Source organism: Heliangelus exortis, chromosome 12 (assembly GCF_036169615.1).
Source record: "Heliangelus exortis chromosome 12, bHelExo1.hap1, whole genome shotgun sequence".
In the NCBI taxonomy this organism is placed as follows: Eukaryota; Metazoa; Chordata; class Aves; order Apodiformes; family Trochilidae; genus Heliangelus; species Heliangelus exortis.
In genome coordinates, this window is record NC_092433.1 from 13396299 (window position 1) to 13414025 (window position 17727).

A 17727-nucleotide genomic window follows, 5' to 3' on the forward strand; every position below is an offset into this window, starting at 1 on the left:
GCAACCGGCAGCCCTTTAGGCAAAGCTTGAATCTTCATTTTCTTTATCAAAAGGCAAGAACAAAAAACAGCAAGAAAAGCTAAAGACTGAACTCTGTTTAATATATATTGCCACATTATTAAAAATCAGAAAGGTGTAATATCCCCTAAGGGACAGGATTGAGTTCTAAATAGTCAAATTCTTAAATTTAAACATATCAGACCTGAGGTCTAGATCTAGAACTGCAACTGAGGCTAATCCTCAAATCTATCTATTCCCTGTTCATATCATTTTCAGGTGTTTATCTTTCAGTTCATGCTTACATGTTTTCTAAGTCACGTGTGAATTAATTTTTCTACCATAAAGGAAATAGCTGTAAAAAGATACATAATTAATATTAATTTATCTTTCCATCAAGATTATTTTGGGATAAAACAGGAAAATTATTGTTCTGAACATTCATCCCAAAACGTGGGCAATGCAGACCAGCTACAGTAGCACTCAAAATACATGGCTTTTAAGTTTTTTTTAACTATAACTTTGTGGGTAGGGGAATTATGTGAACTAAGATGCATGAGATTAACACACAAAACTAAGAAACAGAAGAAACACACATACAGAAAGGTTTAGGGAAATTCAGCCCAGTGAAGGAGGGAATTCATCCTCACACAAATTAGTTAATGGCAGAGAAGAAATGTGTTACTGGGGCTACTCAGACCCCATGATTTATTCTTTAATACCTTCTGCTGAAATATTTTTGGGGCACATCAAAGAACAGGACAGCCTGATGTTGGTAATCCCTCTCACATATAAAAACTTTCATTACAGAGTTAAAGGCATCTTTCTGTCTGAGAAATAGGAACTGATAGGGGTTGGCTTTTTTCTATCCTGGGGAAATATCTAAGGCTCTTTCTGGTGGTGACACTGAATACTCTTGCCAGAATTTGTTCTGAAGGCTGCAGATGTGCAATATGATGAAAAATCTCTTTGATAAATGGGAAAGGGAGAGAAAAAAAGTTCAGCAGAACACTTTTCTGTGTCAGACCTAGAAAACGCTTTCCATTCTAATTAGTTTGAAAATGTTTCATGTAAACACTTTTCTATTTCTTCCTGCAAAGTTGTCAGCAGTAATTTTACAGAGGTGCCTGTACTCAACAGCATCTCTTTTAGAAGCACAGAAAACCAAGTTTTATTTTTCATCCATGAGAATTGCAGCTCCTTTCCCTGTAGCAGTTACAGTAGTGGGATAGCCTGAGCTGGCTAAGGTGCACCCTCACCATTTTCATTTCCAGCAGTACAAAATTCTTGGGTGTTTCCCAAGCAAAACTGCTGCACTCTGGTTGTCTTAATTATGCAGATGCTGCAGTCTGCCTCAGGAAGGACCCTGGAAACCCTGCAGAACTCCTTAAGCATTGAACACACAACAGATTTAGAGGTTTGCAAGACTGGTACTAACTTATGTAAAATTAAGCAATCTTATTTTAATATGCATATACAGAATTCAAAAAAAATCCATATGTAACAAAACTAAGAGAACAAACTACCCTCTCAGCCCTTAAACAAACAAACTGAGATAGAGTCATGCTTTTAAGGACATGGTTTAGTAGTTAGATAATGGAGTTGGTCAGAGGTTGGACTGGATGATCTTGGAGGTCTCGTCCAGCCTAAACATTGTGATACTGTGATTATTTGATTTACAGAAATAAGTTTACATAGAGTTTTAACCAAAACTCACATCAAAAAGATAACCAGCACTCTAGAGCTAGCCAGGAAAAGCTGCCAAAGGTTCATAAAGTATTTTAAAGAGAGGCAATTACCAGCTGCTCATTTCTTTTTCAACCTAGGAAAATAAACCTCTTACCAGATACTGAAATATTCAACGATAGAGAATCTCCTGTTCTTACTGTAACTTACACAAAACGCATCTTTCTTGACTTCAGTGGTTAGATGAATACAGACTAGAAAAGGATAAACAGTCCCTATGTTTTAGTAAACACTTAAAATCGATACAAATAGTGTTCCAGTAATAAGAGCTGACAGCTTTGATTAACTTAGTCACATTTCCTTCCTATCTTCATAGCATATCCACTGGTTTAAAAAATTAAAAACTCATTTTACTTCACAAAGTTCATGAAACTTTAAAAAAAATAGCAGCCAGAAAATAAACCTAAAACTTCACTCTCCACAAGTCATGCTAAATAAAAATTAAGGGTCTATGTCTAGGAAGAAGCCCCTGAAGAAACATTACATCAAGTACTCAAACAGGTGCCCAGAGTCACTGAAGTGAATTGAGACAAAAAAAAAGCAGCATGGTTTCTGTCTTAGACCTGTTCCAATCTGAATAGGTACAACAAATAGACATGGGGAATGCACATAAACAAGTGGAAGGAAATACAAAACATTAGTCACCATGATAGTTTATTTGCCTTAAAAGGGTACAGACAGCAGGAGCCTTCCCAATAGTCCCCTGTGACATGAAACAAGGTTTCTCATATGGTAACAGTATCATCTTGCCTTAAGATCATTCAGTACTATTTTAGTAACATTTTCTGTTGCTATTTTTCTTTTTTATTAAAGTAGGCAAGTGCAAACAGCTTTAAATCATATTAACTTGTCTCAGCCAACTGTTCACCCATGTAGCAACACAGTATCATGGTATATATTGAAGTTCAAAAGTCACACTTCAAAGCAAGCTATTGAGAAGAATGATTTATAATCTATAAATTAAACAGCTAGAAAAGCAACAGGATTTCTGGTTTACGTTGGGGCAGTGGGGCACAAAAGAAGGGATTATTTAAATCCTTTAACTTTATATTTAACTTCTAAAACCTTTGTGCTTACGACACAAATAAAATTACTGCTTTAATGTATGTCCAAGTAGTGGATGTGACAGCAATGGTTGTTCAGTCCAGCTTCCCAGGGCACAGCACTGGGAATGTTCTGCTTCAGTGGACAGAGATTTCCACTATTACTTTGTGACAACTATTAGTAGTCAAATTCATTTCAGGAGCATTAATTCAAGATTTACTGACATACTGACTTGATGCAGAAAGTCAGATGTTTGCCTATTAGCTACAGTCTCCTGGCATTCCCACAACACAACCAAGGTTTGATTTTCCTGGATTCTCCTTCACAAAGGACCATTAAACTTTATGCAAAAACTGAAAAGGCAAAGAGGACCCTCCAAACTGCATGGTTTTTTTCATATTCTGCCCAAACTGACTTGGGCTTATGGTATTTCTTTAATCCATGCTTCTGCCTTTGATGTAGCTATTAACTGAATGTGCCACTGACCTTGGCTGGATGACAGGGTAATCGTTTCCCAAGGATGAACTGCTCCTCAACAGTTCTTTATTATCAGGCAGACCTGCAGTTTCTTTTAAGTACCAGCCATGCTTCTATCTATTCTTCTGTTTTATTTTATAAAACAAGTTTATTTCATTACTACAGAACATGCTAAAAACCTATTTTATTTCCAGTTTGCTGTATTACAGAGTACAGATTACCTTCCATGTTTTCTTGCAAGACTTGTATGAATGTTAATTATTGGATACGAAACAGTTCTAAAAATTACATTCAGTTCATCCAAGCACATAGGAGGTTTAATTTCCAGTATTTTGTTTTCTACAAAAAAACTGGCTCCAAAATACAGTATTAAGCAACCAAACCTAAATTATTCCAGTGCCCAAAAACCAGATGCAGCAGAGCTTATCAACATGGTGGTAATTTTTAATTAGGGAAAACTTTTTTTTTTGGTGCTACTTAGACCTCTGGATGATTCAAAATGGGAAGAATCTCCCTGCAGTATCTCCCACAAAAAAAAAAAAAAAACAAACAAACCAAAAAAACAACAGCAACAAAAAGAAAATCCCACAAAAAAACCAAAACAAAGTAAAAAACAAACAAACAAAAAAATGAACAAAAAAACCCACTAGGAAATCAGGAAAATGATGCAACATAAGGAGGCACACACTTCAGGAAACAGGAAAACAAATAAAAAAACCAAACCACAAACAGAAAAAATAAACAATAACAACCAATAAACAACCAAACAATAAAATAATACTAAATCCTTTGTTCCTTTGGCAAAGCTATGATATACCAATTAAATGGAGAACTTCTACATCCAGAAAGAAAAGTTTACAGGTACTGCTAATGCGCAGCAAATAATAGAATGCACATGTTTGGGGAAGTGAATGTACTAAATTGAACTTCTAAACACTCAAGTAGAAGCCTGGTACTTGGAATCTGCATGAACTGATTGGAAATTTTCTTAAATCATGGAAGAGAAATGACGCCCTGAATCCTCCAGTTACGAGTGACACATGAGACAGAACAAAGGAGGCGGCTGCAGACACACTGTGCTTTTGCACACAGGACTGGTAAACAGATTGCTAAACCAGAGAGCTTGAAGTTCCGTAAAGTAGAGGAAGCTGAAAGGAAGGGTTCCCCAAACAAGCAGTGGTCTCACAGAAGTGATCCTGTAAAAAAGAAGCTCCTGAAGATCAGAGAGATGCATGGATCTGAATGCCTGGTGATGCCTTGGCCAGCAATGCCCAAGAGCAGTAGCTGCAGGCAGTGGTGCCACAACCTGATAAAACTCTCTCCAACCTCCTCAGAGCAGCAGTGATGTCCCAGGAAAGGGAAGATAAGACACAATGCTAGCAGGGAGCAAGTGTCATAAGCAAAGAGGGTAAAAGCTCTAATTCTGTGTATTCTTAAACTAAATCCCAATATTTGGATTCACTGCAGGCTGATGACCCTGTCTTGCTCATGACAGGAATTTCTCCTTCAGAGAAACTTAATATTAGCTTCAAAAAGCTAACATAGGCAGACCAGGAGAAAAATGCAGAGCAGATAAAACAAAGGAATCATATGACACAATCAAATGTTACCTGATAGCAACAAAAGAAAATTATGAGTCTTAGCAAACCTATTAGGATTCCCTCTTTGAATGGTCAGAGTAACCCAGTTATTTTTATAGATGTATTTGAATGTATAGATACAGTAACACACACATATGTGTATTTGGATCGAGGAGAAGACGCACAATAAACAAAAGAAGGCAAGATGCTAGTGCTGCTAAGAGAAAGATATGAAGACACATATAGTAACATTAAAAATAAATTGGATTGAACTCATGAACTGTAGACAGCCCACATTCTTGGTCAGTGTACATACTCTGAGTCTACAGCCACAAGCAGATAAATAGAAACTGAAGAGTATGTTTCTAAAGAAGCAGACATGAAGCCTAATAAGCCTACCCATCAGGCTGAATTGGATAAACTTCCTGTTGACCAGCCAGTACCCTTTCTCTGATTCCCCTTCATGTCTGACTTTTCAGATCTTCAGAAAAAGATTTGCAGGTTCATGTGGCTTAACAGAAAGTGCACATATTCCAACAGCAACAATCTTCACTCTGCTTATTAAAGTAGAAAAAGCAGGGTGGAAAAACAAAGCAATTTCTGTCAAGTTAACTAAATTCTGAGTAAGTGAAATACAACTTGAGCACAATTACATGTTAGATTGGGTAAGACTCAAGAGCAAAGCAGTGGCAGAGTTCTCAGCATCTTATTCACCTCCCTCCCAAATATATACTTTTCACATGAAGAAACTCAAATCCCCAGAAAAAAAAAAAAAAAAAAAAAAAAAAAAGCAATACAAAGAATTAAAATATCTGACATAATTTCTTGCTACCTACATTGAGAGGGAGCTCATATTCAGAAGCAAACCCATGACTGAAAGTAAGGGAAAGGACCATTAGGACTATGAGTCCTGTATGCTGCTGGAAGATGGGAGGTATTATGGATACAGACAGCACACACACTGTGACTGTAAGCAAATCACGAATGCAAGTGTGCAACTAAGAGCTTACAGCAGAATAAAGCACAGCCTTTCAGTTAATCAAATCTCTAACCAAAAACATAGCTGAGTACAAAGCAAAGGGAAGGAAAAGCAGTAAATCAGAAGCTATGGCGTTTTGGAACACTTAAAGCAGAAGGAATTGTAGCCAATTGTAACTGGACTTGTCCCTTACGCTGAAGTTGATGTACACTGATTTGTAATCTACTGTTCTGTTCTCTTCTTCTTCCCACTAACTGGTTATGTTGGGTTTTATATACTCTTTTTTTCTTTTTCTAGCTATCAAGACAACTGCAGTAAGCAATACCTCATCAGACCTGCTAAGCACTTATGGTTTATACTAAAATCCCTGAATCCCTAGGAGCAGCCATAACACAAGAATCAAATAAAAGCTATTTAAGGTCTTAAGCGGAGACTGAAAGTTTAAGAGGCTGTGACTGTTCAGTCCATAGAGAAGAGCAGACAGAAATGCAGGTAGCCTAGGTATACAGTGCTTAGTATTCAGTCAGTGAGGATATGGATGGATAAGCAGCAGGAGACTGTAGCAAGATGGGTACTGGTCTCTTCTCCCATGTAACAAGCAATAGGACAAGAGGAAGTGGCATCAAGTTATGCCAGAAACACTTAGATTAGATAACAGTAAGAATTTCTTCACTAGAAGCCTTGTCAGGCAATGGAACAGGCTGCCCAGGGCAGTGGTGGAGTCACCATCCCTAGAGAAATTTAAAAAGCACGGAGATGCAGTACCCAGGGAAATGGTTTAGTGGTGGACATGGCAGTGCTGGGTTCCTGGTTTGACTTGATGATACTCCAGGTTGTTTCCAACCAAACTGATTCTGTGATAACTCAGGTGCTTCTAAGCAAACTGTTATTTGGGTTAGCAGCTTTTTGTCAACACAACATAGGTTTTAAATAGTAAGATACTCAACCACTTAAGGTAAAAGATGAAAAAAAATTTCTTGGTGCTCCCTCACCCTTGCTGGAGTTCACCAGAGACGTTGATCAACAGGAAATGGCAGCAGGTCTTATGAAAACAAGACAGCAGTAGGAATTCTGAGGTTACAGTGAAAACAAGGCCTGCTCAGAGGCAGCCAAAAAACACTAAGAGATTATTTACCACTTATTTTCAAGAGACAGTCAACAAATCTAAACTCCAGCCTTAAAAGTTAATTTTTTCCTTCCTATAGTTAACAAAACATTTTTCCCTGTCCACAAAGGAGAACTAATCAGTGGTACTTTTCCCTAACAAGATAACATCTGGCAATAACAATTATATTGATTATCTGATTCCAGCAGAACAAAGACTTGGCCATGAATGAATAATTCTCACCTGCCTATCATGGTTTATTACGTACTGAGGGAATGATTGAATTGGGGGAGGGAGCTTTCTGCTGCTAGTCTTTCAGGTATATTGAACTGTCACCTTGCTTCTTCTCTGAACAAACACACAGTGACTGGATAATTAAGCCTCATGCTCCGTTTGCTGACTGATAGGGTTTTCAGGCCCCACTTTCATTTTACTCCTCCCAGAAATGCAGGCATAAAACCAGCCTCTAGGAGTAAACTGCTGAATTGCTGGACTGTCAGAAACTGTGCCTTTATGACAGCAAAATTCTTCTTGAGAGACACAAGAGAAATGAACCTTGATAAATAACCATTTTCAGACCTAATCTATTTTATAGCTAGAAAGTGGATGAAACAATACTTAGAGTGCATGAGAAAAAGCAACACCTGTTGTGTGGCTTCTACCTTCTTTCTACTCTTGCACTGAAGACACAAAACCACTCAAAAACCCAGAACACCTTCACCACCAGCTTAGTGCAGCATCCTGGGAAAGGGAGAAATCTGAGCCAAAATCTGGACAGTTGGACAGTAGCCTCCTGGTATGTGCCAGTATGAAACAAGTATGAAAAATTCTCCACAAAAAAATTATATACAACGTCAACAAATACAGCATCAACATAGGGTAATATTCAAATTATATTTGTAATTAACCACTTGTTCTGAAATTACCTAATATTCAATTTTGCAGATTCATTAATAGCAAATTAAACCACATATTTTTATTTCTGTACCACAGTTTGGACTCTGTGCATTACACAGCTAAGTAGCATTGATAAAACTACTACACTGCTACTCAGAAATGCAGAGTGTAATTAGTATTCCCCTTTGCATATGCAATTGCTGCTATACTATAATAAAGAATTAACTGATAAACAGGATGCAGGATACAGCCATTTGCTCTCTTTCCAAACATTATTTTTCTTAATGAAATGGCATTGCTCAATTTAGCTTCTAAATATCTTAACAGAGAAAAATGAACTTGAGATGTTTTGGAAAGATGAGGGAATGCTGCATTGATAACAGCACAGTGTTCCAATGGCAAGAGTGAACTGGTAAAGCCTAAGACATAAAAAAAAAGTTCATTGTCTGGTGAGATAACATTTTGCTTATGCTATATTAAGCTTGTTCATTCTCCTTTCTGTGCATGTGGCTTTTAATTCCAATTCATCACAGTTGAATGTTTGGATTTTAAGTATTTTCTAAGTCAGAAACTGGAGAAAAACAAGACCTAACTGTGCTGCAAACAACTCATTCACAAGTTCCTTTTTTCTGTTCTTTTAATCGATTGTAATAGTTTGCCTGCTGACACAGAAGTACAAATATTCTGAAAAAAAATATATAAATCTTGGAAGTTGACTACAATTTCATTTTTTGCAACAAAACCCAACAGCATCAATTAGGAGGGACATCTCTGGAGATGTCTGTGGCCCCATATACCAGGTATTTGAGGCTGCCTTCTTTGAAAAACAAGTTATAACACTGAGACTGGCAGCATGAAGTATAAAACAGAAAAGGATACTGGAAGGCTATCCTGTACAAAATAGCACCATATTAATTCCACGCTCTCAAAAAAGGTAAGATTTTTATTTTTAAAAAAATCACTGTATAATACACTGTAATACACTTACTTGGATTCCATTTTCATCACCTCAGGAGTCACTGAAGTACTAAGTCAGAGCCCCTTCCTGCTGCAACCAAAGATGTCATTTTACAGTAGCTATTGTCTTCTGTTTCTCCCTGTTTTCTGTTAGTCGCTGGGGTAATTTTACACAAGTAAGCTACATCTTGAGGTGTATTCACTTTATCAAATTAAACGCTTCAAATGGTTTTCATTTCACTGTCCTCTGAAGTACATGATCTAAACAAATGTGTAGGGGAAAAGACAACTTGAAGAAAGTACTTGAATGACTCAAAGACCTCAAAACCACAGAATTTTGCTGCCTTCCTTCGAATCACAGTTCTCAGCTGTCACAGTCTGAGCCATATCAGGTTCTATAAAAGCACTGAACAAGCATTTCAATAATATTTTCATAGTATCTAACTGTATTTCTTCAGATGTTGCTATTGAACTGGAACTAGGAGTTGTTGTGAATAATTAGCACCCACCCATTCACTTCACAGGTAAAGCATTTCTCTAAACTATAAAGACAACAATGAAATTAAAGGACAGTCCCATCTCCAGAATACAGCACTTGTCATTAAAAGTAAAACTTTATCTCACTGCTTAAGAAGGAAACACAATGGCAGAGACAAAAGCAAGCAGGAGTTACACAGCTACCTTAGGCTGCTTTTCAATTCCTTAATTTTCTTAAACAAACTAAAACTGTATGATAAATAAATCCAAATTCTCCACCTTGAATAACTCCACAAAGTTATTAGCTTCTCAAAATCTTTAACTTATCATAAAACGCTAAAGAGCAATACCAAAAAAACAAAAACAAAAAAAAAGGAGCAGTCACTAAGTCACTGTGATATGGTGAGAGATCACCCTCTGCTCTTGTGGTAGCACCATTTTTAAATAAGGCTCTCAGTAAATTTCTCAAAGCACAGTCACTCCCTCAGCCTTGTGTGCAGGATAAAGATTTGAGAACGTTCCCTCCCAACAGATAAAATTATTCCCAGAGCTCCAGTTTACCAGCAATGTGTTTAGAAAAGCAGTACCACCACACTAAGTTTTTCTCATCTTGAAAAAATGTTACAATATTAAGCTGGTGTCATTATCTCTTTTTTACTGAACATGGCACAAAAGGATAAGTAACATGGCAAAAGTCTTAACTGTGACAAAGCTAGAAACACAATTTGAATATGACACCCTGCTCCTTATTCCCCTTCTAACATTACACAGCTTCATGTTTATCCTATTATTTACATGAAAATACAAAGCCTGCTAAGCATTAGGGTATCTTTGTGCCAAAGGAAAGTTTAAATGTATTAAAAATACCGTGACAGAAGACTGCAAAACATTCATTGAAGAGGCTTTAGTACATGCCAGTGGGGAAGTCTCAAGCTGGCCTGTAAAATTAATTCCTTGCCCTTTTTAGACAAACTTACCTGGAACCAGAACCAGTATAATACATTTGCAAAGAAGAATTGCAATGCTATATTTTACAGTTCATCTAACATCAAATCTGTGCTGGATATAAACCTCAAATATTGACTACATCCCAGCATAGAATTTGTAACATTTGTAACATCTAAATTCTTCTAAAACATTTTGGAAGGAAACAGCTGTATCTTCCAAGAGAAGTGCAATAGCTACTGTTTTTGCAAGCACTTTCATTTTACATCAAGCCAGGTTAATCTCTAGAGTAATTTCACTCCTTAAAATGGGTTTGGCTGATTATGTTTCACCTAAGCTCTACTACTACCAGTGCTTGTTGATGCATTAATTAAAAATGTAGGTCCATCAAGCTCGTCAGAAAATGAAAAACCTCCACAGAAATGCCTGTGTCTATAGCTGCTAATTTTTGCATGCCTAAAGCCAGTTTAGTACACAGGAGAGTAAACTGCAAAAGATAATTTTTTTCTTTATGCAAGAGCAATGAACAATGAGTAATAAAACGTATCAATTATTCACACTGCTTCTCAGCAGTTTAGAACTGCAAGAGGTAAGAAAGAAAAGAAGCTCTACTGCTTTGAGCAAAGAGTAACAATTATTTGGTGAAATGCAGATACCTCTAGACAGAAAATTTGGATTAATATATTAATATTAGTTTGGAACTAAGGAAAATATACCAAGCTTTCATCTATTTCTGTTTTTCATAATATAGATTCTTGCCCTCTTATCCAGAATTTAAAACTAATAACAGAAAAGCCTCTGAATAGCTCACAATTTGTGTTTCCAAGCCAAAAAAACACTACACCTCCTTGCAAGAATGGATGCTCCTGGGCATATTGAAAAAATTTAATTGGCCCTTTGTCTCCTTGGCTGGAATTAGATGTACTTACTGAATATTTGAAGAGCTGCTTCCACAGACATGGGGCTTCTCTCCAAATTGCTGATCTTGGAAAGGTGGTGTATATTGGACCAAGTCAGCTCCCCTTGTTGTTTTTTTTTTTATTTGTTTGATTTGGTTGCTTGGTTTTGTTCTTTTCTTGGTTTGTTTTTGTTTTATTTTTAAAGAGGTAAGGAAGAGAGAAGGAGTCATGACAGAAACATGAAAATTGGAAGTTTCAGATATGTTCTAAAATATTAATACTCATAAGTCAGTAAACATCATCTACCAATGAAGTAAACCTTGTCATAGGAATGCAGATTAAGCATTCTATGTTTAACAAATTTCTATCTTGGTGTAGTCAAAGGGAATAATTAAACACTTCTCCCTGCAATTTTTTCTATTTCAGTACTTACTCATTCCTTCTCACCTATCCATATTCCAAAAGTATTCATTTAGATTTAGGTTTGGTGGCTATACGTGAACTCTATTGTATTATTTATTGCCTGGAAGAGTGAGAAGCATCCTGGAAGTAAGCAGAAAGCACAGACCCATAAAACCAAGTTCACAGAGGTTTTCTGGATCACCAGGAAAGTTTATGCTGAATATGTCAATGAAGCAAGGTCTAACAGAAGCAAGGGAACAGAGAGGAAAACCACTACACTGGAAAGTGAGCAGAGCTCTTTGTGAATACAATAAATAAATACAGAGCCACTTAGAAATCTGAAGACAACACCTGACTGCCTGAAACAGGGACAGGTCTAGCTGTGTCCAGTTCAAAATCTCAGTTTACACAGATCACATTTTAGACTGACTGCTGTTTTCTTCCCTTCCCAATGTTCTTAAATTACTTGACAGTGTTTTAGAGTATTAATTTAACCATGCAGTTTTCTAAATAATAAGATGTAAAGAAGGGCTAGCTTTATTTTATTATATTTTCTTAATGAATTCAAGAGGAGAAAAAAGAGTATCAAGAGTTTATGAACTGTTTAAACATAAAACCAAAGAATTACAGATAAAGTTCCAAACCATTAATCCATTATATACTGTGAATTGGACAACCCCAGTGAGATATCATTTCCAGAAATGAATCGAGCAAAGCCATCAGCAAATAGTTAACACTCTGAACCTCTGAAACATTCTTTGATTCAATTCAAGCTGCAAACTTCTATGTTTAGAAGCCAATTTAAACTGGAATCTGGAATTTAATCATCTCTTCTCGTGCATTTGAAAAAGAATGACTTTACTTCACATAGTCTAAATTAACTTTGAAATTTTGCTACACATAGTAATATAATATCTAGTCAGATATGCTGATCTTACCATGAACGAAATTAATTGCTTGATTCGTTCTCTTAGTATTATCCTGATGCTGATAAAATTTCCCTAGGCAGCATTGTGAGATGCTCTGGACTGTGCTCAAATAGAGGAGGAGGTATATCAAGCCACATAATGATCATTGGTGCAGAAAGAAATACTTTTTAGATAGAAGGAAAGAAGTGATGAAAGGGAAATTTTTTTGTTTGATCCAAAGTTCACTGATTTCAAAATAAATCAACCAAATGCCATTGAATTTTTTTTTTCTTGGTTGATTTTAAGTCAATAAAACTTCTACCTGCACCATTCATTATATCATGACTACTTCAAGAGCACTATCAAAGTGATTAGCTATGGGTATCCAAAAGTGTTCTGAAGAATTCTCAGAAAGAGGAAATTCTGAGAAGCCTAAATGTTCAGGCAGTAAATAGAGGGGAAAGCTTATGATTTTCCCTTCCTCAAGAAACAAATTCTGCAATCAGTAACAAGGAAAGGAAAAAACATAATCAGTATGAAGAGAGTCTTCCTATGCTTCTGCCTCTATGAAGGCAGATGTGTTTTCTGATAAGAGTCCTCTAGCTCAGGAAGAAAAATGTCAAGTATTAGCATGATCTAGTGGGTTTATTCTTGTTCAACATTTGAAGAGAACAGCAAGTTCTGTGATCCTTCTAAGCCAAAATGCCAACCATCACAGAATCACAATGCAGTGATGCCCTCTCTTATTTCATTACTCTCTTAATGAAGTACAACAATGAGATAATAGAATAACTTATTAGCTAACATTCTAAACATTTAAACCGGCTTATTATCACCACATTCATTTTTATTTTGGAATCTAAAAAATTCTCTAAGAGTAAACTCTGTAGATGGATATTCATAAAATAAATTCATATTAAGGGACTGGAATTATTAATTCAATTCTTTATGATTCTAAACTGAGTTTTCCATGCAATAGAATGTACTAAAGGGGAAAGCAGTTTTCAGTACTTTCTGGCAAACTGGAATAACCAAGTTGTGGCACCTTCATAAAGCACACAGATCAACAGATAGAAGCAAAGCTTTGGTATTTTTAGAGGTTATGGGCTTCTTCATTACAGAGTAAGAAATAATAATGAACTCTAATTTATTTACAGTGTATTCATATTATCCTCTTCTCACCTATTCTATCCGAATTAGTAATTAAAATGTTGATGTCTGATACTGGATTTTAAAATATGTATTCCATAAATCACAGCTGAGTAGCCATATTACCTCCATATAACTCAACAGTTCTAAACAAAATAACATTTGTACTTTCCACCTTTCAGAAAAAAAAAATGTGCTCCTATTTACAGTTTTATAGTATTTCTTATCCTTCATAATCCCAAGCACATTAGAATCACAGAATCATGCCCTTATTTACAACGGGATACAAAATGGTAGCTAAGTGTATCAAGTCCTTTTTGATGTATTTACATGCACAATAAGCAAAACAGTAATACTGCATGCAGATAAAGAAAAAGGACTCAGATTACAATCTTTACAACTCAGACCAATCATTGTCTGCTGCACAAGATGCTAACTCACTCAACAGTGAAGGCACTGGAGAATATTATACACATTTTTTACTTTTTTTCTTTTCTTTAAATTGCCTAAATAAAATGTCATTGCTTACATATAAAATTAATTTCCTTTCTGCCTCTTATGTTTAGTAAACTTGTAGTCAGCATTTAATTGTTAATATATCTTGAAAAGAATGTATTGGGATTTTTCACAAGCAATTAAGGTCAACTTATGCTCAATACATTACTTTTCTTCACACTACAGTAGATATTTAACTCATAACAACTTACTAGATTTCTTGCTTACTAAGCTAGGCTGAAGACTTCCAGTGCCACTCGTTTTTTATTGTGGCATTTTTATTTTTAGAGCTACATAAAAAACTTCAACGCAAACATTCATTCTTCGAGACATTTATCCAATATACATAAGACTGTATTTAAAAATCAGTTGGGGTTTTTTTTGGTCCTGAACATAGGAAAACTGCAAGGTATCAACTTCTTTACTGAGGGAAGAGTTAATGGCTCTGCAGAAGCCTCAGCACAAATCCCCCGTGTTCCAACACAGACACAACAAGGTTCAATCTGTAACAGGAGTTACAATCCACACTAACCAAATGCTGAATATTGACTGCACCACCACTGCTGCATTATTCAGCTTCCACAGGAATTACAAACCATTGGCTTCTGAGGCAGAGCTACAGCAGTCAACCAAGCAGATAAGTAACAGCAGAGTAAGTCAGGGTAACCTTTAACTGCACCATGTAGGAGAAATCCACAGCACTTAGCTCCAGATGACAATGAACACATTTAAGATCAACCAGGACCTTTCTTAAAAATAGCAAAGTTGTGTTTAATAAGCTTTAACATGACTCAAAACATCAGAATCAATAGCTATTCATGCCATTGACAACCTGACCTCCATAGTTAAGTTCTTATTCTTTATATAACACAGTCATGGTACTAAATTACAAGTTTTCATACATGCAGCTCCCTTTAGTGATTAACTAAGTAATGTCTAATTTCCTTTGAGAATAAATACATTTCTTTCTTCAAGAAGAAAAAAAAAAAAAAAAAAAAAAAAAAAAAAAAAAAAAAGAAGAAGATAGTTCAAACAAATAGATATATGAATATCTGGTTGACAATTTAAGGAAATAAATAAATTAAAATAATAAATAATTTAAAAATTTTTAAAAGCTTTTAAGATAATTTTTCAGGAAAAAATAGTGGAACTAGAAAACAAAAAAAGACTGAGGGAAAAAGGGTTGCAAAACCAGAAGGTATATAAATAGTAGGAAACGTTTAAGAAAACGTCAGTTCTCAAAACATCTGTTACGGTATCAAGATGCAGAAAATTCAAATATACATGAACTATTTTGACTTGGTATTCTTTTAAATTTGCATTTGATAAGTACCAGAAAGTAAAAAGCTAATCTGATAAATTTGTTTCCTAAATTAATTCCTACCCCAGTCCTTCCTATATGCAGAAATTGAGCTTTATGGGTGTAACAACAAAAATTACTAACAACCCTTGGCATTAGATTTTAAAATGGCTTTCATGCTAATACACTGCTTCCTTGATTATTCTGTAATATAACAGCAAGCAGGTATTAGAGCTGGGGGTGGGGGAAGGAGATGAATGAAAATAACACAATGAAGTGGTTCCACTGTAATACTGAGAGAGTATGAAATGAGTCCAGAGAGCCTTTTGCCCTCAAACTATCCATTTACTTAGGTTGCCTTCATTGTAAATAAAAAAAAATTGAATTACATTATTTAATCTGCTCAGTCTAACAGCTCAAATAGCAGGAAACAATAATTAATTTTAATGAGAAAATAAAGTTGTTTCCTAAAGGGATAGCATCAAAAAAAATTTACCCACACTTACACAGAATCACATCAGCTTTTGAAATTTGAGTAACATAATTTCTGTATTTAAAAAAAAAAATGAAATATACATTTAATATAAGATGTCTTTTGCCTCTCAGTATTTTTAGTGCAAACACTGCTTTACTCTACCACAACATCAGAAGAGTAACATTACAAAGGGTAGCTGCAGAAGCTCAGAGTTTGCCTCTATATATACTTCAAATCTCCTAACTACACGTAATGCAGAATTGTCTTGCCTGGTAACATTAACTCTTATTCAGAAAATGTTTATCTGTAGTTATAACTTGCAGTTAAAAGTAATTTGTATTAGACCAGTGACAAGTTTTCTTCTGCAGCAAAGCTGACATAGACTACAAGAATGATTAAAAGATGCTACAGTATAGATTCAAGAAAGATGAAAATAACTAACCAGGGATATAAAAACTAGTAAAGATTAAATTTTACTTAATTTCCACAAAAACAACCAACAACAACAAAAAAAGCCTGATACACAAAATAACTGAAACTGAAGATGTGAACATCATAAGAGACTTCTCCTCTGCTGGAGATCTCTTCATTCATTGCTACTGAAACTGACACAGAAAACAGGGGAATCCAGTGCCTAGAGCCCACCAAGTCCTCACAGCAATAGTTACTTTTCTTGGAGAATTTCAGTCATCCAACTCTCCTTGACAGATGAATTCACAGGTTTTCCAAGGGGTGTCCACTGAGTCATATTAGAATTTAGTCACCAAATGCCAGTTGCATCACTTTTTGTTAATCCCTTTATTCCTTTAGTCCAAGGCTAGTATTTCTTTTGATCAATATAAATCTTTTCTGTCATCTTATTTTTGCTGTCACTCTGAAGCATTATGTTGCTGAGCCAAGATTCTCATTTATCCCTGGTTTTGCAGCCTCCTGACAGTTACCCTGTGAATACATCATTATCAATCTCCCTGATCCTCCCAGGTTTGTACATAAATTCACCTCTGAGGAATTGACTTCGATAAAGTCCCAAGTCCCACCCCATTAAATGCTACCTCCTAAAAGCAGAGGCTTTACTAGAAAGCAGCACTGCTGAGGGACAGGTTTGGTGTGTTCTGTGGTGAAGAGCCATTTAGCAACAGCCAAACGGGGATGCAAGGATTTCAAACCATACTGGAAGCTCCAGCTGATTTTTCACATCTATTCAAAGTGATTTTCAATTTAAGACTTGGTGCACCACTTTTCATTTTATACTGGAACACCTTTATACTTAAATAGCAGTTAAAGAGTTACAGGAAAAAGAGTTCTTAAATTTATATACTGAGCACACAGTCAAAATCAGGCAAGTATCTGCATGAGCAGTGGTTAGACCTTACAAATCATTGCACGCTGCAAACACAAAGCTAAAATCTTTCCATTTGACAGAGTTAAAACTTCAAGTCTTTTTCTCTGCAAATCTTTTTCTTTTTCTCTTCAAGTCTTTTTCTCTGCAATCAAATTCTGACATTTTTCGTGTCACTTAAACTGAGCCCCAGTCCATAGCTGGGAGGAAGATAATGAACACAGCTTTCAGAAATGCTTTCATCACTGGGACAGATTCATAGCTCTAATAAACTGCAGTAATGCTACAAGAGTATTATCACTCATCATGCTTCACAGCTCAACACATTTTTCACTAATTCAAAAACCACTCAAAATTTTGTGTCATTTGTGCATTTTCTTCTCCATTTTTGTATAACCTCCAGATGATGAAAAATAGCTGTATTTAACCATACAGTTAGCCAGTCAGAAGAAACAGATAATGAGAATATTTAAATACAAGCACTAATCAAAACTTTCCCCCACATCTCACTCTTATTCACTTGTTAGAACTGGTACTCCTGTGTTTTGTTCTCCTG

At 35.8% G+C, this 17727-nt stretch overlaps 1 protein-coding gene across 5 annotated transcripts in view; it reads right to left on the reverse strand.

Annotated features, from left to right (window-relative positions):
* Nucleotides 1-17727, reverse strand: part of FHIT (fragile histidine triad diadenosine triphosphatase) — a 513616-nt gene that overhangs the window by 409344 nt on the left and 86545 nt on the right. The window contains exon 1 of one of the 5 annotated variants that reach the window (XM_071756167.1): nucleotides 5578-5606. The exons of the other annotated variants lie outside the window; for them this stretch is intronic. The gene's annotated coding sequence lies outside the window, so the exon portion shown is untranslated. Of the gene's footprint in view, nucleotides 1-5577; nucleotides 5607-17727 lie in introns of those variants that run through there. 5 annotated transcript variants of the gene reach the window in all.